Source organism: Schistocerca piceifrons, chromosome 6, assembly GCF_021461385.2.
Source record: "Schistocerca piceifrons isolate TAMUIC-IGC-003096 chromosome 6, iqSchPice1.1, whole genome shotgun sequence".
NCBI lineage: Eukaryota > Metazoa > Arthropoda > Insecta > Orthoptera > Acrididae > Schistocerca > Schistocerca piceifrons.
This window is the reverse complement of record NC_060143.1, coordinates 267,381,453-267,397,197: the sequence shown is the minus strand read 5'-3', so window position 1 is coordinate 267,397,197 and position 15,745 is coordinate 267,381,453.

Here is a 15,745-nt window from a genome sequence, read left to right as displayed (position 1 = left end):
AATAGTTAACGCTCGCGTTCGTGTTTTCTCAGGTTACTTGTAAATTCAAATTCTTACCCTAACTGAACTTCAGGAAAATAATACTGAATGCGCTCCTAACCTCATACCCTTCCAGCTCTCAACATACGCAAAAGGTCTCAACCCTCCTATGTCCCAGAACAACCGATTAATCATTCTTATTCATTTTTATCGAATTTACAGGCCTAATTTCCTAAGGACCCGTTATCGAAGTACCATCCTGCTTTTCGTTCTGAGGCTTCCTGTGCTTACTTTTACAGAGATCGCTAAATTACCTCCACAGCCCCCCACAATTTACACACACACACACACACACACACACACACACACACACACGGTCATCCTCTCTACTCATCCCATAACATAAGCAATACTAACTTACAATCCATTATATACACACCCTACACAACGTAAGCCACAGTAAATTTACAATACCGACTATATGCCCCAATGCTCTCCATCCCTAAGGAAGCACTGTGAACCTGCTCTTTCTTTCTACACACGTGACACTCAACGGTAACCAGCCCTTCTACATCAACGGACAGAAGTCCCTCTCAGAATTGTTCCACAACTTCAGCGATCGCTCCCAATCAACACAAATGCGTTACTTTCTCTTCTTCCTTGCCTTCTCGCTTTTTTTCTAGAAACATCTCCACACTCATAGACTACAAGAACACACCAAAATTTTTCGAAGTACAGCATCTTGTAAACCACTGAGTAACTGTCCGCAGCTCGTGGTCGTGCGGTAGCGTTCTCGCTTTCCACGCCCGGGTTCCCGGGTTCGATTGCGGCGGGGTCAGGGATTTTCTCTACCTCGTGATGACTGGGTGTTGTGTGATGTCCTTAGGTTAGTTAGGTTTAAGTAGTTGTAAGTTCTAGGGGACTGATGACCGTAGACGTTAAGTCCCATAGTGCTCAGAGCCATTTGCACCATTTGAACTGAGTAACTAGAAACAAACAGACCAAAAAATGATATTCGCACTCTCGAATACCGAAGTCGTTATACTTACAGTTAAATGTTACGACTGGCATTCGACAATGAGCTAAGTATCGGAAATACACTCTCTTGACACCTGTTACTCTGGAAATATCTCTACCGTCCTTACGACTTCCACTCTACTCATCACATAACATTAACAATATTAACTTTACAATGCCATATATACAGACGCTACACAATGTATACCACATTAACTTTACAATACAGAATATACACCTTTGACACTAAACAGTGTACTTATCCAGTATATCTCTACAGCATACGAAAAAAATTTCCTATTCCTACAGCGTCTATATACCCCAACGCTCTCCAATCTTAGGAAAGCATCGTCAACCTGCTCTTTCTCTCTACAGACCCGACACTCAGAGCTAATCTTCCCTCTCACATCAACGGACCTTAGTCACCCTCAGAACTCTTTTTATAAATTCAGTATCTTCACCCCCTTAGCACAAACGCCTTACTGTCTCTCTTTCCTTGTCTGTTCGCTTTTCTACAAACAACCTCACACTCATAGACTGCAAGAACACATGTACTTTCCCCATAATATTAGACGATTTTAGCTGTACTTCTTAATATCATCTACTAGGCTACACCCAACCGATCACTAGTTCATCATATTTCCCAAGATATAGACTTAAAACTAATTCTCTACAAACACCGAACTTCATCTGTGGGCAGCATGCTGTAAACCACTGACTAACTAGCAACAAAGAGACGCAAAATGATATTTCCACTCTCGAATACCAGTCTAAGTCATGTAATATATTCGAGATCTTGGCTATAATTTACACGTCAACTAAGGTCTGTTCCAGGTCTAGAGAACAGACAAGCGTGTATCCAACACACCACAATCGATCTTCACTCAACTAAATAAACGAAGCAAATGTGCAGAACTAGTTAAGCGAACAATCTACATCCCATCGAATAACACTCCAACACAAATCAATCATCTTCTCAAATTATGACTTGATCACCAAAGCCGCCCAACACATCCGATTGCGTCGCTATTTGGTCGTCTAGAGGACATCAGAGTTAACTCTTACATATCGATACACTCCAACAAGTCTCTGCATTCGGATAGCTGCTCCAGTTATTTATTATTATTTATTATCATTTACGATCATTTATCATTATTTATTATAATTTATTATTTATTAATATTTATTATTATTTATATCATGCGCATGTGTTCGCCACGAGGTCCGGAGTGCAAATGGGTTAGTACACATCGCCACCAGCACAGGGCCTCATTCAAGATGTCCGATTTTGGTAGGGAGTTTGAATTTTGGCGGAAGATCATACAATTCGTTTACCTAACAAAAATGGCTCCTAGTTCAACTGTGTTTAGCTCCTATCACAAGCACCAGAGCGCTCTGTCATCACGTCAGATGATTACGCAATTACCATTATTCAAGATGGCTGCACCCAGTGCAAAATCTATCACCTTTCCCGAACCTGCACGCTACAGTAAAATTCCAACTAGGCTTTAGTCACACCCTACACATCGTTCAACTGATCCCACTTCCAGATCTTTGCGCATCTGATATCTGCAATTTAAGTCCGAGAATGACATATCCATTACCTTCGGCACCCTGTTCAGAAATAAAACGACCTCATTTACTGCAACAGGACCTTGTCTTGACCATTCGCCGGTAATGCGAGCGCCGTCGGCGGCATTTCAAAGCCTCATATCTGTCCATCTAAACAGCCGTCCACTCAGCCCCAGGATCATCATGCCGAAGTGGGCTCTCTCTATACCTGCTCTCCAGCTACTGTCTAACCACATACACTGCACAAGTGGATTCCTGAATAGCCCAGGTCTCCATCCTCCCCTGCATCTCCAACTCGACATGTAAACACTGTCTCTCCCCCAGCCAGCGAACCAGACGTCACTCACGCTGCGCTGACAATTTCCACTCTCAAATCTTAAACATTCTCATATATAAAAGCCTATTCACTCCTGCCAAAACTCACTTAATAATAAAAATCATTCTCCTTTTCTAAGCATATATTAGTATTCATTTAGAACAAATAGACAAACATAATTCCAAGCAGGAGTCATACACATGATTAAAAAGAAAAAAAAGACCTCAATTTAGGTTATCCGACATTTATTTACATGTCCTAATGATACAATCGTAGATGAGTCGCGTCATCCACTCGCTCAGTCCTTCAAGACACACTTTCACAGCACTTAATGTACTTATATGCCACCCACCCGGTTCTGATAATTTTGTACAAGCATTTACGCCCCCCACATACAACCCAGCTCAATAGACCATAATAATTCCATTTTCCACAGATAGTCGTAATCGGTGAACAATTAAATGTACTAAAGTATGCATACATGTAGTCAAATAAGCAAATACTTTTACCTACATACACACCCCTCTCACCAAGCATAGGGCATTTAATATTATATACCTAAACACAGACCAATGATAACAATATTCCGACTCGCACCTTGTCCTTGTAATAATGATAAGATTCATTTTCCTATACGGTACAAAATAGCCATTTTACGTCACTGCACCCTCAGTCGACCCAAGTCACACTCAGAACAGTTCAGCTAATTCGAGAGCCTTTTGCCGTTGGCAGAAGCGCGTCAGTCTTTCTGATCAGAGCCTGCTCCTCTTTTATACATACATCTCCAGACTCGCATATTAGAAGACCAAAAATATTTTTAATATTATATTATAAAATTCACCTCGTACTCGTCGATATTAAGCACAGTCCTAGTACTTTAGCGCGCCATAGACCTCTGACTAGCTAGAATTCCTGCCTTGCACAGACATTAACATGGTCTGATGCACGGCCTCTCACAGGAAACTATACCTTGCACTTTGTAAATCATATTCTTACAGTCGATAGCATAACATTGAATGATTTTAAATAAAGGACAGCCACAACACAAGGAAACTAGAAGAGCCTGGTGGCGTTGTTGCGACTTTCCAAACTACCCCCCGAAAGTGATTGACGGCCTCTACATTTAAACTCAAATGTGCGCAGTTACCCAATAGTTGATAACTCTCCCTTCCATCCCTAGTGATTTTTCATTTTGCGCACAAGTACGGGATCACCGTTTTCGGTGCTAGCAACCCCAGAAGTTGCGGTCCATCAACCAAAATTTGTTCCCCAACTCATACAAGCATTGTCGCTCAATCATTATGTGGTACCCAATGCACGAATGGTATGGATAAGATACCACGGATCTACTGTAATATTATCCATCACAACTGATATGGCGAAAAATCTTACAGCAAGTCCGACACTGGCCAATCATGTGACAGCATGTTTTCCTAATTTCAGTATCATAGTTAAATCATACCTCGTCTACTTTGCAAGTATCATTTAGAGTATTGATAGATGACTGCTCAGTACGTCCATTCACACTTAATTCTCGTACACATAAAAACGATCCAATTATACCAGACAACGCTGTACATATTTCTGAGACCTTGCACATAGTACTCGATCAATCTCTCTGCGTACGGCGGTCACAGTGCAATCTCGCCCTCCTACGTTAAAAGACCGTCCTCACCTCGGCATTGACCAGCCTACCCGGCAACATCGCTACCCAATTAATCCTCAACCGAGTCGACGAAAGTAGCTACGCTTCACCTGTCTTGATTGAATAGAGCTTCCCTGGTCCTAACCCATCGAAGTACGCCACATTTCTCGAGATGTAACCAAGTCCTGGAGCTTAGCACACCATATCGATCTATAGTAACAGATCTCAAAGTGCCTTAATTTAAGAGCATACAGTTAAGAAGAACAAGAACGGAGTGATATTTATACGCAACGTAGTCGACACATTTTTACGTAAATCATCTAATGTATCATGTGTAAAGTATTGCAGCTCCATACGACTAGAACGCAGAACGTGACGTGACTAAAGCTTCCAGATAGAACACTGGAAAAAAATCGACCTTCAGCAACTTGTCTTTCTCTAGAATAAATGAGTCAACGTTTAAATCGTACCTAGTTACAGCTCTGTCTCAATCGATCATCCCGTACACTCTCTGTTATCCTTTAATACAGAGGTGAGTAAGTTTAGACATGAATCATTCTCTGTCCTCCTCAAAAGCATCAAATACCGTATTCAACTCGCGTGTATCACTGCCACCTCAGTAGATATACACTATAATCCGAAGTCAACGAGAAAAAATTGACTACCTTCCTTATTGCGCTCGCTTCGATGTCATCGTTTTCCTACATTCCTCTTGTTGCAGTATACTTGACTCCATGTACAACATTTTCCATGCCAATCCAATTTGTGTGAAGTTATTTTAAATTCCAGTCCTCTTTCTTTGCAAACGTGGCGTAATGCGTTATGTTTTAAAATATTAGAGACCAAGGAAATGTTAATTATTTCATTCACATCATTACCGTCACTTCAATAGTCTTCAAATTTTTCTTTGCTCTCACAAAGTTTCTTGCTGGAAGAAGTTCTATCACATAGATTTTGATTAGTCGGTGAAGCAGTCTGCGCAGCATCTCCCTCTGAAACAACAAAAGATTTCTTATTCCACTCATTGTGCCTTTTCTTAAACACTCGATTGCAGAAACGGGGCATATTGATATCCACAAACAAAATACGCAAAACAAGTACGAGCAAATTTCGTCAAATACTCAAAATTGAGCAGCTAAACAACAAAAAGCAAACTCCACAAGTCAACACACACGGCATAGCGTTTATGTTTACCGATATGAACAGTCACTTTTCACAGAGATAAAGCCTTGCAACGTAGGAAAACAAAATACTATCTATTCCGCAACGATTCCCTGCTTGCGGGCAGCGAACGGTGCTGTTAGAGCTGACACACCAAGTCGCTACAACGGTTTACGCGGTGCGTCAACTTTGCAGCGATAAAAAACACACTTAGAATTCACTTAGAAGGGTGCCACTTTATTTGTATTGTTCAGAAAACTCCAAATAATTTTATAATGAGAAAAACAAAAAAAGGTTTATTTTTGTCATTTTCATCGTTCCGGGTCCCCTTCATTGTTACAGGACAATTTTAGATGTACACGATCGTACTGTTTTGGTATAAAACATGATGTGTGAATTCTACGGAAGTGACGACATCTGTATATCCGATAGCCATCCCTGATAGCATCAATGACCTGCACTATATCTCGGTAGATTCAAAAGCATCGTTATTCCAGCAGTATGTGAAAAGCTGCCTCTACAAAGGCGGCAAACTCTGAAAGTCTGCTGTTAGGTGCATTTCATGCGTTTTATTCGCTTCGATGGGCACTTCTCTATCCCAAAGATCGGTAGTGTTTACGAAGACGTCTATAAGGCGCAATTTATGCACATTTGAGTAGCTTATGAGGTCCATTGTAAGGATTGTGGTTTCAGTTTCATAGACGTTTAGGTCTTGTTTAACTCCCTTGTAATTATTCCGTAGTGCTATCCGAAAGTTCTTGCCACTACGAAACTAGAAAAGCATGCCAGTAAACTACTATGTCTCCCACGTGGAGATATCAGATAAGAAATAATAATAAAACATAAGTATAAAAAAATAACGGTATATTACGACCACGACAGAGAGATTTAATAACAAAGGAGAATCCTTTTAAACAAAAAATAACACAATTTCTCAGATACTATCAGGCATACTCCTGGAACACACAATGAATAAACTTAGTGCGACGTGAAGTCTTTGTCATCGATAATTCCTAAAGACGGAGGCTTAAGTACGTACCGGGATCTCACTGGAAAGTCGTAGAGCCCACTGCTGTGGCTTCTATTCGGGCTCCGACTGATTGGCTGTTAAGATCCGGCGCATGAATTGGCCGAGGGCTCCGGTGGAGTGGCCTGACGAGGTGTTTTTTTTTTTTCTTTATTGTAATTTGGACACCCCATACAAGGTGGGCTGGCAGCGGAACAGTGCACTCCGCTCTTCACCCATAAGCAGTACAATAAAAAAGAAAGGGAGACAGACAAGTAACAGAATGGCGGTTTAAAAAACAGGAGATACAATAGTTAAAAAACATGAAGCCGTTCACACTTGACGAAACAAACAAGAAAAACCGTCGGCACTGGGCACAAACACTGACGAGGTAGATGACACACGTGAACGAAGGAGCGTGGACGGCGAAAAACACTGAGGCACAGACACGACGGCACAGACACTAAACCGAGGGCGACGATCTCCGGCGCGCGAAAGTTCACGATGCGTGTACGAGTCCGGGGACCTGCCAAGAGAGGAGGAGGACCTGACGAGGTGTTGGCTTGCGCCGTCTTATATAGCCGGGGCGCTGAGAAATTCGTACCGATCCAGTTCGGGACACGTGACACGGAGGAGAAAATGGGTCGCTGGCACGGAGGACCTCCGGTAACACTTGTTCTGCCGTCCGTCGTCCCTGTTGTCGTCGACTCAGTCCGGGGAGGCAACGCTTTGTTCTTGTGCAGCCCCGTAAAGCTTCAGTGTCTGAGGGGTTGCCGATACCTATAGGCGAACGGCACGTACATGGCATATACCGGTACATGTAGATGCGGGTCATATTTTATATAAAGGGATAATGTTTCGGAACATTAAAAACCGGGGTCGTATTCTGTTACGAATTCACAGGTTAAAGTGAAAGACAGTTCAAAAGTTCCAACTGTTTTCCGTAATCGGTATACGAAAGGCCAGATACTCGTAATCCACCACAGCCAGATTCCTTACCTACGTTGAACGAATATAGCTGATTCTCTATTTTGTTGTCACTCAATATTCATCATCTCAGCGATCGTGCGACAGTTGAAAAGATCCGTAGGCTGATTCCCTTGCGTGAAGGGGAAAGAATATCTGCGAATGTATGGTAATGAAACATGGTCTGTGGGAAAACGCACAGAATGTAATCAAAGCTTTTGAGATGCGGTGCCACTGAAGAATGTAGGAAGCTAATTGAATATATGGAAAACAATGAGAATGGAACCTACAAATCAATAAATTAATAAATAAGAAAGGAAATCATATCGTATCTGTACTCCTCTATTCATCTATCACTATTCGTTTGATCTGTGTTGAACACAAATGTTGATGCCTGCGTTATCCACTGCTTTAGAAGTGATAGTAATAACATCTATTGGATTCTTTTTCGTTTCATATGTGAATTAGGACAAAGTAGCGAAGCGTTTTTACTCCATAAACCACACAGTCGTGTTACTTTTCAACATTTACCTGCAGATACACTCGGCTGAAAGCCGATCTGGGCGTTGCTACGAATGTACTTAGATCCTCTGCACATAGTAGATCGCTCATTGCTCCTGGCTGACTAATTCTGACAGAGAACACGGGTGTAAAGTTGAAGCACTGTACTCACCTTCATACCGGTACTCGAATGAATAGAGAAAATCCGTACAAAACTCACTTGCAGTGGAGATTCTTAGAGACATTTGGCTACACAATATACTTTGTACCAAAACATAAGTAATACCAAAACATAAGTAACAGCTCAGGACTGTACAGATGAAAACTATATCTGCAAATATTTTCACTGGACAAGCTTGTCGTGTAAGTAGATGAGGGAACTAGGAAACCAACATGTGTACTGCCAGAAGGCAGACCATTAAGAAAAGAGATATCTCTTTTCGTTAGCGATTAGTTCCGGGAATAAATGCACTTAAATCGAGGTTAAATCTCGTCCTCTTTGTATTTTGTATTGCTCACATTGAATACATGTTCGTATGTTGGTATAAAATTAACACTATACCAAAATAATTGAAGTGTGTCCAACATTTTGGAGAACTTGAGAGTGAGTACCTGACAAGCAGGATTAGAACTGTGGATCTGAGAAAACCTCTCAGTAACTAGTTTCACCACGTACCACTATTCAGTTTCAAATCCACAGAATCAAGGACGTGGCTATTTGGTTAGCGTCCAAGATAAAAGATATAGTAGGCTGCTTTGAATTCTAGGAAGCCGAAGGTGTTTTACAAGCCTGTGGGTATTAAAGTGTCAAAGGACGTATCTCAATACAAGAGGAGCTTTCGTCTTAATAAGAAGGTTTCTTTTCAGTACTTGTAAGGAAATCCTCAGTGAACCTACGAGCATCTTTCGCACGTCAGAGACAGATAAATACTGTTCAATGGAAAATAACAAACTGACAGAAAACTCGAGTATTTTCAGAAAGTTAAACATCACGTGAATACGTGAATTAGGTTATTTAAGGGAAACGTTTGCATTTCTACGTCTTTGGAAGAAACAGGTATCGCGTGAAACGTTATTCCTCTAAAGGACAACGCGAAGTGTTCAGTGTGACGACAGATTACCAGTCTTCACCTGTATCTAGGACCCCATCAGACAAATTTTCGCATCTAATAAATTACTGTATGAAATTACTAGTGCCAACTATTCGTTGATATTTGCTGTCAGTCTCCCCAGTTGCTGCGGCAATGCTGCTTATCCAGTTGTTAACAGCATCTATTACTGTTCTTTGTAATGTAAGTATCCGAACTGGCAAGACAAAACATGTCTGGGAAGAGTTGACAAAAGAGGATCATTCAGTTCTATCGAAAGGAGGCAACTTTGCAGTGCCGGCCGGTGTGGCCGAGCGGCTCTAGGCACTTCAGTCTGGAACCGCGCGACCGCTACGGTCGCAGGTTCGAATCCTGCCTCGGGCATGGATGTGTGTCATGTCCTTAGGTTAGTTAGGTTTAAGTAGTTCTAAGTTCTAGGGGACAGATGACCTCAGACGTTAAGCCCCATAGTGCTCTGAGCCATTTGAGCCAGCTTTGCAGTCACGCCACTAAAGGTTCCTACGGAGGACATTATAGCGAATGGGGAGGCAGGTATCCGTTTGTTATCATCGCATTCCGCGGATGAAATTGGGACTGAAACAGCCAGAATATTACGCGAAGCGAAACCACCTACCAACAATTTGTCTCTAGCGGAAAAGCGGGCACTGAGGGAGATCAATGCGGATAAGAGCATTATTGTACTTGCAGCTGATAGAGGAAATGCTATGGTTTTGCTGAACACCGAAGATTATCACAAGAAGATTAATGATATTTGGATCGCACTACTTATTAGAAAGCTTCAGAAAGGTCCTACAACCAAAATTTTGAGAAATAGCAATCAACTGGTAAAACTATCTTCTCTTTCTTCGGATCATAAAAAACAACTCTACAAAACGGAAGCTAATCCACCCAGAATATATGGTCACCCAAAGGTACATAAACCACAGATCCCGATGAAAGCGATTGTGAGTGCTATAGGATCTCCAACACAAGAGGTGGCCAGGTATCTCGCCTGCTTGCTGCAACCATACATTGGCAGAACGGACAGTTACATTAAAGGCTAGGCGCATGTCATTGAAAAACTGAGGGAGATTAACGTCAGTCCAAGTGATATTCTTGTGAGCTTCGATGTAGTGTCATTGTTTATCATGGTGCCTGTAAACGAAGCTATTTCATATACAGCAGGTATTTTTCCGACTGACATGGTGGCCTTATATAAACATTGCCTGACGACAACTTATTTCCAGTACAACAACGAGTTTTACGAACAGATCGACGGTGTGGCGATGGGAAGCCCTCTCAGCCCAGCTGTTGCCAATTTATTTATGGAGATCTTCGAACAGCGAGCGCTGCAGACTGTCAGTAAAAAGCTAGCTAAATGGTACCGCTATGTTAATGACACATTTGTAGTGTGGACTCATGGCGAAGAAGAGCTGGATGTCTTCTTGGTGCATGTGAACAGTATTAACCCGAAGACATAGTTTACGACGAAGAAACGATCAACTCAATTTCCTGGATGTGTCGGTAATTAAACGGGTGGATGGGACGCTGGGCCACAAGGTATATAGAAAGAACACTCACACGGATCGATACCTCCACAAGGAATCAAACCATTATCCTAGGCAAAAAAGAGGTGTCATGAAAACCTTGGTGGACAGAGCCAACAAAATGTGCGAGCCGGCTTACTTGCAAGATGAATTAAATCATTTACGGTTAGCCTTCATGAGAAACGGATATACCAGACAGGAAATTGATCTAACCCTCCATCAAAGAAGAAAAGAGGCCAGAAGTCCAGAGCAATAACGGTCACCTACTGGAAAACTTTTCTACTGTTCATTAATAAAGTCACGGTCCGTATCGGGAAAGTTCTGGCCAGGTATGGGATCGAAACAATCTTCAGCCCTACCAAGCAGATAAAGGAATATTTAAGAACTGCAAAAGAAGCCCGACACCCCCTAGCCACACCTGAGGTGTACAAAATTCCATGCAGTAGTGGACAAGTATATACTAGAACAACGAAAAGAAGTGTAAACACCCGCTTAGCCGAACATAAAAGAAACTATCGCTTAGGACACATCGAAAAATGGGCCGCAGCTGAGCATGTTTTTCGAGATGGGAACCACGAAATTAAATTTAATGAGATAAGCGTTCTAGCACGAAATTCCCATTATAGAGAGGCAATAGAGATTCACAAACACGAAAATAATTTTAATAGAAAAAAGGAAGTTTTTAAGTTGGACAAAATATGGATGTCGACGTTGCGCCAGCAGGATGACAATCGATTACTCTTAATTGAGAATGATGACACCTCCAAAGATAGGCATACCGTCGGCATCACGTGACGGATGGTGGTGCCCTCTATGCGCTCTATAACTGCGAGAGTACCTGGAGCCTGAGTGGCAGTAACCTGACGACCTCAGAAGATGTCTACGGCAGATGGAGACGAAACGTTAGGTGGAAATTTTATACATCGGCCACGGGCTCGAAGCCCGGATGTTTGAACTGAAGAAATATAAGTCAGTTCTTGTTTTCTGTTCTCATTTGTAGTCAATGAATTACCTATTGACGGTAATATTCGAGTGTGCCGTTATTAATGAATGTAATACGAACTCAAGAGTAAGCAAGAATTTAACTGAAATGTTTAAGAATCCCTACCAATTTTATTTATTTTCATTGTTTTATGTGTTATTATAACTTTTCTCGTATAATTTGACTTTTATTTCTAATCACATATATTTCATCAAATTAAATCGGGTGATGCTGAGGGAATTAGATTAAAAAATGAGACACTTAAAGTAGTAAAGGAGTTTTGCTATTTAGGGAGTAAAATAACTAATGGTGGTCGAAGTAGAGAGGATATAATATGTAGACTGGCAATGGCAAGGAAATCGTTTCTGAAGAAGAGAAATTTGTTAACATCGAGTATAGATTTAAGTGTCAGGAAGTCGTTTCTGAAAGTATTTGTATGGAGTGTAGCCATGTATGGAAGTGAAACATGGACGATAACTAGTTTGGACAAGAAGAGAATAGAAGCTTTCGAAATGTGGTGCTACAGAAGAATGCTGAAGAGAAGGTGGGTAGATCACGTAACTAATGAGGAGGTATTGAATAGGATTGGGAAGAAGAGACGTTTGTGGCACAACTTGACTAGAAGAAGGGATCGGTTGGTAGGGCACGTTTTGAGGCATCAAGGGATCACAAATTTAGCATTGGAGGGCAGCGTGGAGGGTAAAAATCGTAGAGGGAGACCAAGAGATGAATACACTAAGCAGATTCAGTAGGATGTAGGTTGCAGTAGGTACTGGGAGATGAAGAAGCTTGCACAGGATAGAGCAGCATGGAGAGCTGCATCAAATCAGTCTCAGGACTGAAGACCACAACAACAACAACATATTTCATCTAATTGTATTATGCATATTCAGCGATTCTTATGTCACCTGTGTCTTATATATAGTCTTCGGCGCTTTTGTAAACGCTTTTGATTCAAAGAGCTTTCTTTCTCGTCCTTGTCGGACTGTGTTTCGGAAACTGTGGCTCCCAATGATGCAAAAGCAAACTGGAAGATGCGTCAGTGAAGTTTTAATTTGCCCTTTATATCAAACAACTTTTATAAAATATTCAATTTCTCTGTATGTCAAATCCATCACTGAGCTTGGCCTGGAGAATCCTCCATATGACATAGCAACAACCTCATTGCAATCGTCACCGGTAATTGTGCTGAACGATTAGAGAGAATGGCCCTGGACTATGTAATGTAAGCAAAGCATTGTATGAACAAACTTTTAAGGTACCCGAAAAGGAGATTTGTGACATGGCACCGGGTGGGCCATCATCAATGGATGGCACGCCACTGGTAGCTTTCGGAGTTTCTTGAGCGTAATTGCGGGAAAACTCCGTTTTATAAGAGAATGCGGCACTTATCTTTGTCAGCGTTTAGATAATCGTGAACACCATAATTCCCGATGACAATCTCGTCTGAGCTCTTAAGCTCTTCTGGCCTAAAAACTCGAAGAATATGAGCCACAATGATAAGCTACTGTTAGCGAGATGTCAACCACGGCACTGTTCAGCCCAGACTCCCTGCCCGTCACAAATGACGAGTTGCCACTTGCGCGCTAACCACATTTTTTTCCACTCTACCAGGCTACTTCCGTAGTTGACGGGCTTCTCCACATCTTTTATTTCTACCCCATGTCCCCTGACTATGGGCCATTATATTATATAACAATCATTCCAGTAGTTATTTACATCCACAAGCATAATTTAAACAACGTCACTCAAAAGCTTACGTAACTAAAATATTAATGCACAGTCAAGGAACTTCCATGATTGATAAAACACTGTGTATGAAACACTACAAATTGACATAGAAATATCGATACAGATACAAAATAGGTCGAAAATAGATGTTACTAGGAATGTATTAAACATGTTTCATTCTTGCCTTAATGCACAATGAGTAACTTTTCTATTTGATTTTGTTTTGCAAAGAGCCATTTATTTGTATCACTTCACGTTAAATATATTAACAGAAACTGAAACTGACACATTCAATTACGTATATTTCGATAGTGATATTAGGCGCTTTAAGGTATCACTTTTTTATGAACTTCACTTCTAGGTACAGAGTTGTCTACAGCTTCAACGATTCATAAGATTTTAAGCATTATTAATTTGACACAATAAATGTCACTCATATTGACGCAGGACCATTCAGTCTGAAGAGTATTAACTTACCGATCTGAATTGATGCATAGATATGTTTGTGATTTTATATTTGCATCTGTTTAATGAAAGTGTGGCTGTGTGTGTACAAATGTGGAATTAATTTGCTCGTCACAAGAAAAAGTAGACGTGACATTTAGCCAAGTGTAGATTTAACGAAGGCAATTAGTATATTACTTATTTACTTAGACGAAATAGCAGCAGGCTTTGGGTTAGTTTTTCGACTGTTGAGTATTGACAGTGACGACAACACTCCTTCATATCTGTATCAGTGAAGGAGTAACGTTCAAGCCGGCTTCAGAGGTAATCTTGTGTTATTCAGTCAGTCATTATTTTTTATTGTGTAAGCGCTGTAGAATCTAAGCTACTCGAATGATAACATCACACTCTCTGATAAATGCCAGCCACACAATCCCGAAGATAGAATTGGAAGAAAAGTGCGAGATCCATCACACAATCCGATTAACAGTTCGTGCATCCAAAAATAAAGTGTAGGTGAAGTTAGCCATTACACTGTAAGTTCAAGAATAGAAAGGGAACAATTAAAATGGAAGACGAAGAACAAATTTCCGCCATTAAAAAATTCTAAAACAGAGATGGAGTGTTTGGAACTTCCTGTTCAGTCTACACTTTGATGACTCAATGACGAAAATGAAGGAAATATCAAACATTAGCTTCAGTAACGACACTTCTACGCTCAGTGAAAGTGTAAAAAAATTACGGGATCTATTGAATGGAATTATCAGTCTAATGACTGCAGCATACCTGTGTAGAGCTCATCGACTAAAGACGAAACGAATCCGAGGTAGCAAAGGTGAGAGTAGCATAAAACTAAAAATAGGAAGTTAAGGAATACTGCTGCCTTGGAAAGCAAATGACACTTCGCAAACTAAGCAAGAGGGCATATAAAGTAGACCTGCACAGCCAAAGAGTGTGTTCCTGGCCAAAATAAGTCAGCTAGTATAAAAGGCAGGGCCTACGTTGTAAGAGGTTTCTGTAAATGTACGTGTGGAGCACAGCACTGTAAGGTAGCAAGTCACGGACAGTGGGATAACTGGGAAAGAAAGGAATCGAAACGGCTGAGATGTGGCGCTATGGAAAGTTGTTGAAAATTATTTGGAATGATAAGATAAGAAACGAAGTTCTCCACTCAATCGATGAAGAAGGGAACATACGGAAAATATTGACCATAAGGAACGACAGCATGATCAGACATGTATTAAGACATCAGGGTGTAGCGTCAGTGGTACTAGATGGAGCAGTTATGGGTAAATAGTTTGGGCAATACACAAACCAGTATACATCCCACATATATGTGCAAGTGATACTCCCAGACGAAGATAATAGTGCAGGACAGGAATATTCGTGATGGGTTGCAGATGACAGCTAGAAAAAAACTAGAGAGAGATAGAAAGACAACTGGCTGACAGATGTGACCTGCAGTAACTTTTACTATCTGCAGGAACGATGTACTCTACATCGAAATATATCGAAGACAACAGTGAAGTGAAACATGGTAGCCCCTGGCGAAATCTAACAATTTGAAATCATAGCTGTACATCGGTGCGTGGGTCTGCTCCTGTGAACTGCTTCTGTAACATAGGCCGAGATTGAAGGAAGTGTGTAGGAGCAGGAGAGGTGAAGCACTTCGGTACTGCGTGTAACTCTAACACTTTTAATAGAGTCAAAAACACAAGTAAATATCAAATGCGTACATAACTTTGGGTGGGATGAGCACGTAGGTGTGAAGCCGTAGTCCATGTCCAATC